Source organism: Passer domesticus, chromosome 4, assembly GCF_036417665.1.
Source record: "Passer domesticus isolate bPasDom1 chromosome 4, bPasDom1.hap1, whole genome shotgun sequence".
Classification (NCBI taxonomy): domain Eukaryota; kingdom Metazoa; phylum Chordata; class Aves; order Passeriformes; family Passeridae; genus Passer; species Passer domesticus.
Genome location: NC_087477.1, coordinates 41,416,028 through 41,428,149, shown reverse-complemented (window position 1 = coordinate 41,428,149; position 12,122 = coordinate 41,416,028). Strand labels below are relative to the sequence as shown.

At 39.3% G+C, this 12,122-nt stretch overlaps 1 protein-coding gene across 15 annotated transcripts in view; it reads right to left on the bottom strand.

The window, feature by feature from the left end:
* The window catches only part of TRIM2 (tripartite motif containing 2), a 118,634-nt gene that overhangs the window by 70,603 nt on the left and 35,909 nt on the right, over positions 1 to 12,122 (bottom strand). The gene's annotated exons all lie outside the window — the stretch shown is intronic.

Below are 12,122 nucleotides of genomic sequence, written 5' to 3'. Positions count from 1 at the left end.
GGTTTACTGCTAGGCATTAAAATGCTTAAGGTGGAAGGAAAAACAAAAATTAATAGATCACTTCAGGAAAAGCACATATTTGCTGTGTAGTAATACAAACACTTCTAGGGAGCCCACGTGCATCTACAAGGCACAGTTTCATTTAGGTCAATGAACATACAAGCAAACAAAAGACCTCTAAATTAAATTTAGTTCGTATTCACTGTATAGAAGTTTCACTTGCAAAGTCTCTAATTTGAATTCTCTCCATCCTTTTTCTTATTCTCATCCTTCCTAACATGCTTTATCTGCTTTATTTGCTGACAGTGCCATTTCTCACTTCTCTGTCACAAATGTCTTACCCTGACCTTCTTGACCTGACCCTCAACCTTTATTGATCCTCCTATGATTGCTTCTCTTCACCTCCATCTTAACTACTTGTTCTTTGGGTCCTGATCTCCTGGAAAGAGCACAGTCACAACAGAGGCACCTTACAGTAAGGTTCCGTGAGAAAACCAAATTGATCTAGCAAATTATTGCTGTCAAAAGGGGAGGTGTTAAGTCTCCCTTCTCTTCAGCACCACACTGTGCCCTCCTTGTCTGTCCGCCCATCATTCAAGAAAGGCAATGTAGCACAGAGTCAGTTTACTGATCTTAACACAGAGACAAAAGAGGTATTGCATGGAGTAAATACTCCCTGAAATATAAGCTCCTTCTGATCTTGCCTGAGTCATCTATGTTCCCACCTGTCTGCCCAGGTTCCTCTCTCCCTTTGTTGTTTGAATTGAATTGTTCCTAGTTAATTGAATACCCTGCTTAGAGCTGCTGATCCCATTTCATCCCAGCCCTGTCCTACTTTCTTATGCCTCTAGTTTGGCTGTGAGGCCTGTCTGCCACCAAAATCTGTCTCATCAAGTGTTTTACAATAACTCCCTGCATAAATATCATGTTTTGTGCTTCAAGCCTCAGGCTCTTTGAGCTCTTTTTTGCTATCCTCCTTAAAAACTATGCCATCTTTTTGGCTTTCACTGTTTTTTCTCTGACCTTTCTGATTATTTCTTCTCTCAGCATCTACTCCTCCCTCTCTCGCACTCCCAAAGGCACCCTACTTCTTGTTATATTCTATCCAGCTTTTACTATTTGCTTGTGCGGGCTCCTGTACCACTTTATATCAGTGATTTATGAGCATCCATTTGTATTTTTCAGCTCTATGCTTTTCTCCAGTCCCACATTTCACCCTGTGTTTTAGGCGTATTGTATTAAATGCCCTGACAACTTTTAATTTTAATATCTTTTTTCTGGGGACAAATTAAAGCAGTGCAATCACACTACATTCCGTGTAGTCTTGGCACAAGTCGTTTCTCTCCCTCTCTGCTTTGATAAAGGAGCTGAACTGCTGCAGAAGCAGATGCTGGAGTTAGCACCTCGTTCAGACGGGCTGGCGCAGCGAAGCTCTCGGGCTTCTGCTGACAGGCTGCACGAGAGTTCTGGCACGAAGTGCAGCATCACAATGTGCTCGGGTCACGTTTGCAAGATTTTCTTCACAGTGAGACCTACTAGACATGTTCTTCAATGACATCTCAGATTCTGATGCAATTGCACAGCTCCATCAGCTGCCACCCAGGGACATAACATATATTGCCTCCACTTTTGCCAGGATTTCTTACTCAGTCTGTGCTATCCAAACCAATACCATTATTTTTTCCAGTAGTTTTTAACCTGTAAATCGCTGCCCAGGTCCACCATGTGATCACAGTAAATGATTACTTTAGTTATTTTGATTATTGAGCCTGGACCTTATTGCCAATGCACCTGCTTTGCTTTCCACAAAAAATTCAGCAACTGAGGTAATCTTTTGTTCCATACCACAGCCACATTGCCTGCACCTCCATGAAAGCCATGCTTTCATGTCCTGAGCTTCAAGGCCTTTTCAGAATTTCTTCTTTCTTGCCGATCTACTCCCACATCCCTCTTAATCACAAAGCTTTTCAGCTTTCTCTCTTCCTTACAAAGCTCTCTTTTCTTATCTTCTCTTCTATGCAGAGAATGCCCGGCTTCATCAAATCCAATTGCCTATTTTTCTTTCTCTTCTACAATCTACATGTCACAAAATATATAAATAATGTATCAGAGTGAGAGTAGGAGAATAGGTAAAAAGTTACTCCAGAAAGAGAGATGTTTCACCAGTGTATATAAAATATATGTGCTACAAATCTTGTACCATCAACTATATACTGCATGTCATGCACCTTACGCTGTTAGATTTTTTTTTTTTTATGGAACAGGATAGGCATGAAAAGCTCTTGATGGATACGGATCAAGTGCCCAAACACTGTACATGAAATTGTGAAAAGACTGTTATGAAAAGACTGTTTGTAGATGCACAAGAGAAAGCAAGCTAGCTATTGCATCTCTTATTCCCATGGAAATTTATTTAAGATGCTAATTCAGTGTAGCCACAAATAAAGAAACAAAAGAAAGAGCAAGAATGAGCTGATTTAGTGGACTTTGTTGAAAAGGCACACTTTAGACAAAGTCACCCTGGGTACAACTCCTACGACTCCAATCATAGCATTATGCAAAAGATGAAGCTGCCTCTTTGTCCTTAAGCCTGGCATAACACAGGAAGAGTGTTACCAGCACTGCCAACAATACTAACCCAGGCACGAGCTAATAGTGATGGCCAAGATGATTTAATAACTTATTTTTATCCAAAAGGTTATCCCTCGCTCTTTACTGCCATTCCCAGGTGCACAGGCCTGTGTCTCTCTCACGTGTTGCAGGAGCAGTGTGAAAGCTCATAGCCCAAATTTGTCTTGCTGGATACGTCTTTCAGACAGGTTAATGATCTGACTCAATATCCCTGCCATGTTAAGTACCTGAAGCACCAGTGGAGGGAAACAGTAAACATGTGGCTGAAGATAGAGAGGGAAAAAGGTGGAGACCAGAATCACCACCTTTTTTTTTTTTTTTTCTTATGCAAAAGATGGCTGTCATCCCCCCAGCTACTATCTATCCTGGGGTGAAACTTAAAACCATGACCCCCAAACCCATGCCATTCTTAAACACAAGATCCCAAAAGCTGACGAGTCCCTTCCAGCTGAGCATATTCTATGATATGATTCAGCAGAACTTTGCCCACTCCCTCAGCTGCAGGCTCCATGGGTGCCATTTTGACTCTGTCCCTTTCATATTACCATCCATGCATCTGGCTTCTATTATTTATTGTTTGCTTTCCAAAACTGTTGTGTTTTTTTTGGTTTTTTTTTTTTTTTTACTATTTTGTGGCCTCAGCCCACCCTCACTCTCCCCTTTCTTCTCAAAACAAGCTCAGCTGGATGCTATTTTGCCTGTTCTTTGGCCAACAAGGAACCCCAGGCCCCCTGAGGCTCAGGCTGTCCAGTTTGTGTCTACATTGCTGCTGGGAGGACACCTGCCCTGGTTCTCCAGCAGAAGCCACAGCTGCTGCAGAATGGAGTGGAGTGAGGTTTTTGTCATGTTTTACTGGCCTGCTTTAGTTATAAAGGGGGTTACAAGTTATTCCCAGAAAGCACACCAGCTCAAGCAATGGAAGACTTCAGATAGTGACAAAAGAAGTGAAACTATGTAGCTGAAATGTCTCTTTGCTGTTAAAAGGGAAAGCAAATGGCAGAAATGGGAAGGGGAAGAGATCCTGTGCAGATGCACTACACTAACATATGAGACTGCAGTCAGTGGGAACTTGGGTTTAGTCCCAGCTCAGACCATGTGTATTTTGAACTTTGAGCTCTTGGACCACTTCCTAATTAGAGCAAGTGACACACTGTGGAACTATTTAACCCTTTGGTGGTGCCTCCTGAGGTGTAGCAATGCCAGAAGAGACTCTGGGGATGTGCCTAACCCCTGGAGGCCACATAGACTACAGCATCTATCCCTATTCTCCAAACAGCTTAAGCGAAACAACTGCTGTCAGCGCCTCTTTTCATGGCTCCCTACACAGAAAGGTCAGGCTTACAACTACTCCTTCCTGTGCTGCTGAACGATTGCTGGAATCTCCCGCTAATGTGCCAGCTTTTCATCCAGAATCTGCCTGTCTTCAAGACAGAATCGTTCCTTCAACCCCGTCAGTAATGCTACACCAAGGATCAGATCAAACAGAGATACCCGCTGCAACTTAATAGTGTAAATAACACCACACTGAACCACGAGACCTGCTTCTGTGCTTCACAGGAGTGGAAAAGCAGCAGAGTATTATCAAATTGTAACTGTAACTAAAATTACAATTATAAATTGTAAAAATACAATTATAGCATTAGGAGCTGTGTGGAAAGAAACGAGAGTTATACAGCTGATTTACATCAACAGCTTTCATGACTGTCACTGGTGTTCTAGTTAGATCTGCACTAGTGATTTCATTTTTTATATCCCTTTGTAATGTGGTATTATGTCTTACCTATTTCACAGAAGTTCTGTGTGGATACATTTACAGTTCTTTGAAGCTCTCACTGAAGACATTTCAGACATACAAACTTTTTATTTTCACTACTGACTTAAGAAGTATTTTCTCTGAAAGCAAATAAACAGGATAACTACTTTGGCAAGATAAGCGTTTTTTAAAATTTCTTACCACCTCAAAGGTCACTCATTCCAAACACAACATAAATGCTCTAATAAAAGGAGATGTACCTCCAAAAATGCAAGCACTGTGGGTAAAGATTAACTTTGGCACTGTAGAGCACAGTAAACCTACAAGTTTAAAGTCCATCGAAGCAAGTTTTTTCCCTAGCTTCTTTGTGTCCCATTTCCTGGTGAGAGATGTTTCACAGGCCTCAATTGCCACAGAGATCAGAGGAGGACTTTCAAGTACAAACTACTCTTTGCACATGCCCTTCATTCCCCATTCAGTTGTGCTCTACCTTATTTGCAGACCAATGGCCTCACTTCTCATCTCACAATTTGGTAGTCAGAGTTTTTGAGCCTTAAGGTTTTTCTAGACAGAACTGTGACAGCAAGGTAGCAAAAAGTATCAAAGCTACCTCTGAAATATCTGTCTAATGTATGTGCTGGTAAAGCAGGAGAAAACTCAGTCAAGAAGCAAAGCAAATTAGCCTCTCTTGGCTGCCATAACTGGCTTCTATATCCAAGCTGGCTATAAGCTACTTTAAGCCTTGCTATACTACACTGCAGGCATTTCTCAGTTAAATTCTGTGAATTAATCTAGACTCAACATTTAAATTTCACTGTTGTTATGGGGCGATTCATGCCCTTCTAGAAGGGTTTTGCAAAACATGCTGAAACACCCCTTATCTCTGATTAGGTTTAGAGTCCAAAACAATTTTTCAGAAGGACAGATGCTTTGGCTTTGGAGCAGATTCACGTTCAGAGGGTCAGGTATGCTGACAAAGAGCCAAAAAAGAGCAACAGCCCCAGCAGCACACACATCCATCCTAATTTCAAATTACAAGATGAGTTGTCTCCAAGGAATGCTTTTCTATGTAACAGTATAAACATTTCCAGTGGTATCTTCGGAACTGACAAATTCTTTATTATATATGGCCTTTGTCACAAGGAAAATATCACCTCTCCAGTTTCTTGCCCCTCTGTGGGCTGTGTTCTTACTCCGACAGAAGAACCCAAGGGAAATATCCAAAAGAACTCTTTTGTGAAGACCTTGCTGTTATACAACAAACAGACAGCATTAATTAGAAGACTGCCTTCAAGATAGCTGTGGTTCTTGCTCCCATAAGAACCCCATTTATCGTGAACTCAGCAGTAAGTATTCCACTTGTTTCCTTGGCACAGAACCAAATTCCTGCATCAACTAGAGCAAAGGATGCTCAGAGACCAAGAGGGATTTGCCCATCACAGGAAAAATGCTCAGATTAGCGATGCAGTGACCTTGGTTCAAAGAAAGCACTTTAATACATGCCTTTCTGTCAAGCATATGAGAACTCCTGCTGATTTCACTGTCACATCAATGAGGTCAGCCATGGATTTATTCAGGAACTAAAAGGAATTAACTCCCTTCACACATACACACCCCCTGAATAATGGCCAGAGTGGTCTGTGCCCAGGGGTGCAGATGTGACTTGTCCCTCCCCTCTCTCACCGTGGATCAGGAGTTTATCTCTCCTTGAATGACACTACTGCTGCATTTTATGCTTTCTTTCTGAATAAGAGTGAGTGGAATACCAAAAATCTGCTATACCCAACTTACTTCTACATCCCCTTCCTAGCCAGCAAGCCTAGACAAAGTGCATCAGTTACCAAGCACACAGAAACACCGAAATAATTTAACTGCTTGAAACTGCAGAGGCACAACAAAGGTCAGAATCATTCATCGGGACACAGAAATCCAAAGAGATGGTGGTATGTCTTGTGTAAGCCTGCAAGCAAACACAACAGTCCAAGTTTTCAGTATCCTCATATAACAGGCTAGTAAGAGGAATTTTAATGAATTCCAGGTGCTTTCAAGTCAAGTTCCTTGAGACTACCTACCCCCTACAAACACCAGGGACATACTAGTTCTTAAGCAAAGCTCTCTTATAAAGGTATTCTGAGCAGCAGGAGAGAAAAAGATGACCTTAATATTATAAGATACTACAAACCTCAGCCATGCAGGAGAACTCAATTAAAATATAAAAGTCCCCTTGATCCAAGTAGCAAAAAGGATAAACTTGTCATGTAATAAGAACAAAACCACACCCATGTCTGCATTTAATTATGTCATTTTACAACAGCCTAAGAAAATGGAACTGGGGGTCAAATAATCCTAGAATAATTCTTCAGTCAGTCACACATATAAGAACCTGGGCAAGAATGGATAACAGACAACATCAGCAGACTGAGCATACAAGAATTCTAATTAAAGGTAAGAACAACAACAAAGAAGTCCATACACAAATGGCTCACTTCGGAGTGATAGCCCCTACCACAAAATTTCTGTATGGTCTACAAAATTCAAGCAAACTTACAAAATTAATGCATACTGAAAGGAGGGAGTTCTGATCAATATCTGTTCACTGATTTGAAAATAAATGGAATTAATGGAATTCTAAAACTCTTCAGAAATACATATTTTCTTATGAGTTCTAAACATATTTAAAATAGATTCTCCATAAGAAAGTATTTATATGAGATTGTATGTTTATATAGCAACTGTAAATTACAGGGAGAAATCTATGTAAGAATATACTTGTAATTAATATGAAAGTATAAAGGACATATAATTTAATTATTTATTATTATGAGTATACAAATGTGAGTATAAAATCAACCAAAATACTTTTTTTAAAAATTGAAAACAAAAAAATCTAGATATGTTACTTGCAAATGTTAACTGGGGAGAAGAAACTTAAAGTCTTTTGAAATATTACCTAGCCAGCAAAGGAGCTTGGAGATATTATATATTCTAGCTCAAGCAAGTAAATAAAAATGTATGTGCAAAAGCAATGCCAATGCTACCCAAATTAGTAAGGGTTTCCTGAAGATATGTAGCATGAAATTAAATTATAATCTCTATAACCTGCATCTAGCATCACTATGGTATTTTTATAGTAATATAAACCAGTTCCATGTCAGTCTGGGGTTTTTTTCCAATTTAACAGTGGTTTTTATGAAAAAAAGGGTCACTTCTTCCAGCATTCATTCTTCTTATTGCTCTATTCTGCCTTATTCCTTGAGCAAAGATCCCCTGATTCTGTTAAAACAACCAGAGCTGCCCAACTGCAACACGATGCTCCACCAGGGCCTTTGTGTTGATCCGGGCTACAACATGGATTAAATTACAGCTCACACACTGTGATTCTAGTTTGCATGCAAGGAACAAGATCTATGTGAGGTAATACTGCACGGTACCCAGGGTGTGGATGAACAGCAGGCCTTGAAACTTTGTGCATTCACTTGTGCTTTTCTGCCTGCCTGTCAAGGTCGGCAGTGTGGCACATTTAAAGGAGGCTTCTTGCATTGAAAGGATTGCTGTTTGCTCTTGCTTGCTTTCCGACTCAAGCTCAAGCTTGAGAGAGACCTCACAGAACGAGGCAATGATTATTGCAATGTAATTGCTAAAATTCAGCAATTGCTCAGATTCATGCAGTTATTTTAAAGCTATATTTCTTGGTCGTTTTAAGGTCAGGTCAAAGACATAAAAAACGACAAGTCAGCCAGAAAAGAATCTTATCTTGAATTCATCCCACTGGCATCCACAGATATGATGACATCTAAAACCCCTTGATATTCCAGAGGATTCAAGAACACTGGTGTCTACAACACAGGTCACACGCATTCTAAAAAGCAAAAATCTGTTTAATTTGTGAATGAGGGAAAAAGTTAAACCTTCTCAGTAGCATTTCAAAAAATGAAACTGAAGATGGTCCAATCTTTCTTCCTTTCACTTCTTTCCTCAACTATAGTAATTTCAGACTCCACAATAAGTTCCAATGTCACTTTTGAGAAGGGGAAGAACCCACAGAGGTATTTAATATCATCCTCAACAGAATAAATCACCATTTGTGGTGTTTTTCTAAGAAATCTTGTTACAGCTATACTCAGGAACTTCCTTGATACACAGAGGTACTGAATACCATGATGTTTGCCCAAAGCAGAATTTTTTGTTGATTGTGCATTTTAATACTATAATCTATAAGCATGGTTATTTTATATTTCTTCATTAAGTGTCCCTATTTCAGCTGTTAAGCCTGACAGCTTTACTGGCTAGCATGAAATTTTTCATGCTAGATGTTTGCCTCATTAAAAAAAAATCAGGCAAAACAATTGAGTTTTTTCTGAGAACAAGATTAAGAAAAATAAGATTGCTTGGCGTGACAAAAATTCAGGTGTCTTTATTTGAGACCTATTGTAAATCCTCAGCTTTTCAGTAGGAGCCTAGATAATAAACAATAGGGAGAAGCTTTAATCCAGACAATTTTTTTAACACCACATGAATATGCACATTAACCTCACTGTGACCCAGTGCATACTCACTTGGAGATGAATTTTTTGGTGATACAGGCAGCCTGCTTTCTGTCCTTTCCTAGTGCTTGTGTAGCAACCCTTAAATACAAACCTTGTAACAGAGAAAGATATTAAACCACACACATCCAATCCAGTTCAATGAAAGACCAAATTCACAAGGCACTGAAGGGAACTCTGGTATGAGGAGAAATATTCCCATGGGCAGCTCTCTTAGAAAACATACTGTCTTACAAAACTCCCCAGTATGAAATACTGCTGGTTTTATTGCATACTGTACTATTTCCTCACTGTTCCTTCCTAATTACAGCTATGCTAGCCAGCTCAAGACCTCACTGTGGTCAAGCAGTGTGCTTTGCAGGTGAGCAACAGTAGAAGGTCTTGGTCCAGATAAAACCAGTGGGATCTATTCAGTGAATGATGCCAAGTGAACAGAACAAAGAGACTGCTCTGTCACTGTATTTCCCATGCTGGCTCTTAGTGGGATCATACTTTGGCTATAGCAAATAAAATGGCTAACAATTGTTAGCAGCAACAATTAAGCCATTCACTGTGCCTTTCGGAGAATGATGGATGGAGTTTCTTGTACCATCCTCACCCCAGCTGCACTCTTTGTCAATTCCTCCTTCATGGAAGTTGTGTGATTTGAGCATCTGTTCTGAATCAGTAGATAAACAAAGTGCTATGGACTATGGTATGTACACCTATCCACTGACAAAGAATCATGTGAAGAGACAGCAATCCACTGACCTAGAGAATGGCACTGCCAGTGTGATAGGCAGCCCAATACCTACTTTTAATCCCCACACCTGATAAAAACAATCAGTTCAAGGGATCTCTTTATAAAGGCACTCTATTAACAGCTTTATTTAGACAGTTCACCAGAAGCACAGCTGACATAGTGATGTTGTACCACTTGTTGCACTGACAACACTCAAACTTTCCTCAGTGACAGACGGGATGAATATTTACAGGAAAATGCCTTCCATATGACAGGGTCACAGTAGTGTGGGGTCTCTGCTGCTCAAGGATCTAAGCTATTTTTTCCCAGCTCCATAAATCATTACATTAGCTCTGGTTTCTCCTAGGGTTAGCTGGCTGAGGATCAAGGAACATAAAAAAAAGAGTTTTTTGCTTTCTGTTCTCCATAGCACTTGCACTCAGATGTGTCTATATGCCCTCACATCTTCAAGAATAAAGCAAAGAAAAACCTTTCAGAAAACATTTTAAGCAGAGAACCATTTTTAAAAAGCATTACTGTAAGCCAATGGTGAGGCCTTTTGTTTCCCCACCAAACTTCCCAAGAAACACAAGTGTTTTACATTGTGGTCCACCCCTACCTACACTCTCTGATGCTGAACAAGCTATGAACATTTCTGGAAAAGAAGCAATCAGCTGCAATTATTATTTCAGTGCATGAACAATCAAGGTCAGAACCAAAGCAAATCATCACGTGTCTTTTGATAATTACAGTGAAAATAATTACTTATTTTCCCATCAATAATTATTGATTCCTAGAAGGCGTCTGATGTCATAGATGTTATTCATTATAAGCATTATACAATGGCATCTATGTTACAAGCTTCACTATGTTAACTCTCAACATGTTCTTGAAAACAAAAGCTGAACAAATTCTCCATTTCTAATTTTAAAGCATACACTATTAATTTTATAGAGAAAAAGAGTACTTTGGCCATTCCACCTAGTAGGGACAGTGATGGCTGGAAGCCCATTTAGGGTAAAATTTTGCCACGGGAATATGCAGTATGAGTTGCATTCAATTTTAGGATGGCTATGTTTTGGCCCAGGATTAGGAAGTATATTGTCCTGGGAACTCCAAACATACTAAAATAATTTGGGTGTTAGTTATCTAATTCTTTAATCAATTTTCAGCCTCATTGCTTTACTTTTACATAGCAATTACCCTGACTTTTTCATAGCAATTACTACTAATTAAAAATCTGAGGGCCACACATACTGTAACAAAGCTATGGCAACCTATGGATTTCAGGTATGTCAGTAGGGCAACACTCAGAATGTCAAGGGAGCTGATGTCAGCTTCCTCTTTCAGAAACCTAGCCAAGACATCCAGCAGGATCTACTTCTCTGCATTCTGCAGAAATCACTTATTTCAGTGAACAACAGAAGCTGGTTCATTACAAGGTATTCAACAGAGGTAGCTCAAGATCAGTCTGCAAACTCTCTACTTTCTTAAAAAGGGCCCTTGTGTGAGTGAATTCCCACTGAACTGAAGAGTGGGGGGAAACAGAATAGAAAAGATTTTTAATTTTTTTTTATTGCTCCCCTAGATAGGTAAAGTAGACTCAAAAGTACTGAAGCCTTTCAATTAAGACAATCCATGTTTCTAAAAGACAAACAAGCTTTAGTGATTTGGTTATTTCTGATTTACTGTCTTTAAAATTAGGTCATTACTTTAAGGAATGCTTTGAAATAAATGAATGATGGAAGAGGATTTCAGAATGTTCTTAACAGTAATCCATACCATTCCTGGGGATAAACTGTTTTGTCTTTGACCTTCCAGCTGATCCCTTAGGGAATCACATTATTGTCTCATAAGAAAAGAGGCACCCATCTTAATATTCCTGACCTAATGAGTTCTGCAAAATCCTTTCAAAGTGCTAGCTAACCAGATTGATATACTACTGTTTTATCCATCCAGATCAAGCTGGATTTATGATTAATTGCATGCTTGCAAATAATCTTTTAGACTTTTATTCATCATTTCCTGTATGGAAAAAAAAAGTCAGTTGAGGAGTACAAGCCCTGTTTGTTAGCTTGCAATTGTGCAGATCCTTTCAATGGCTTTATTTCTGACAGTGACACTGTCAGAATAAATTTAAATTTCATTTTTAATATGTCACTAAAGTGAGACAAGTTGCAGTGTCAATGCAAAAAGAGATATCACACATTATAATTTCAAAGTGAAATTTAAAAATCCTAGGAAATTCAAGGTACAATATCTTTTCAACTGTGATTTGGCCTTCTGGGATCCTTCAGATTTTTTATTCCTGCATATACAACTAGGTTTATCAAACCTCAAAATAAAAATGATTCTTAGAAATCATAGTGGTTTGTGTGATATACATTTCCAGAAAGAATAAATATGCCTCTTGGCTCAGATGTGTTGGTTACATTGCTCAGTTAATGTAACCCACTCAGTAGCATGTGAATAC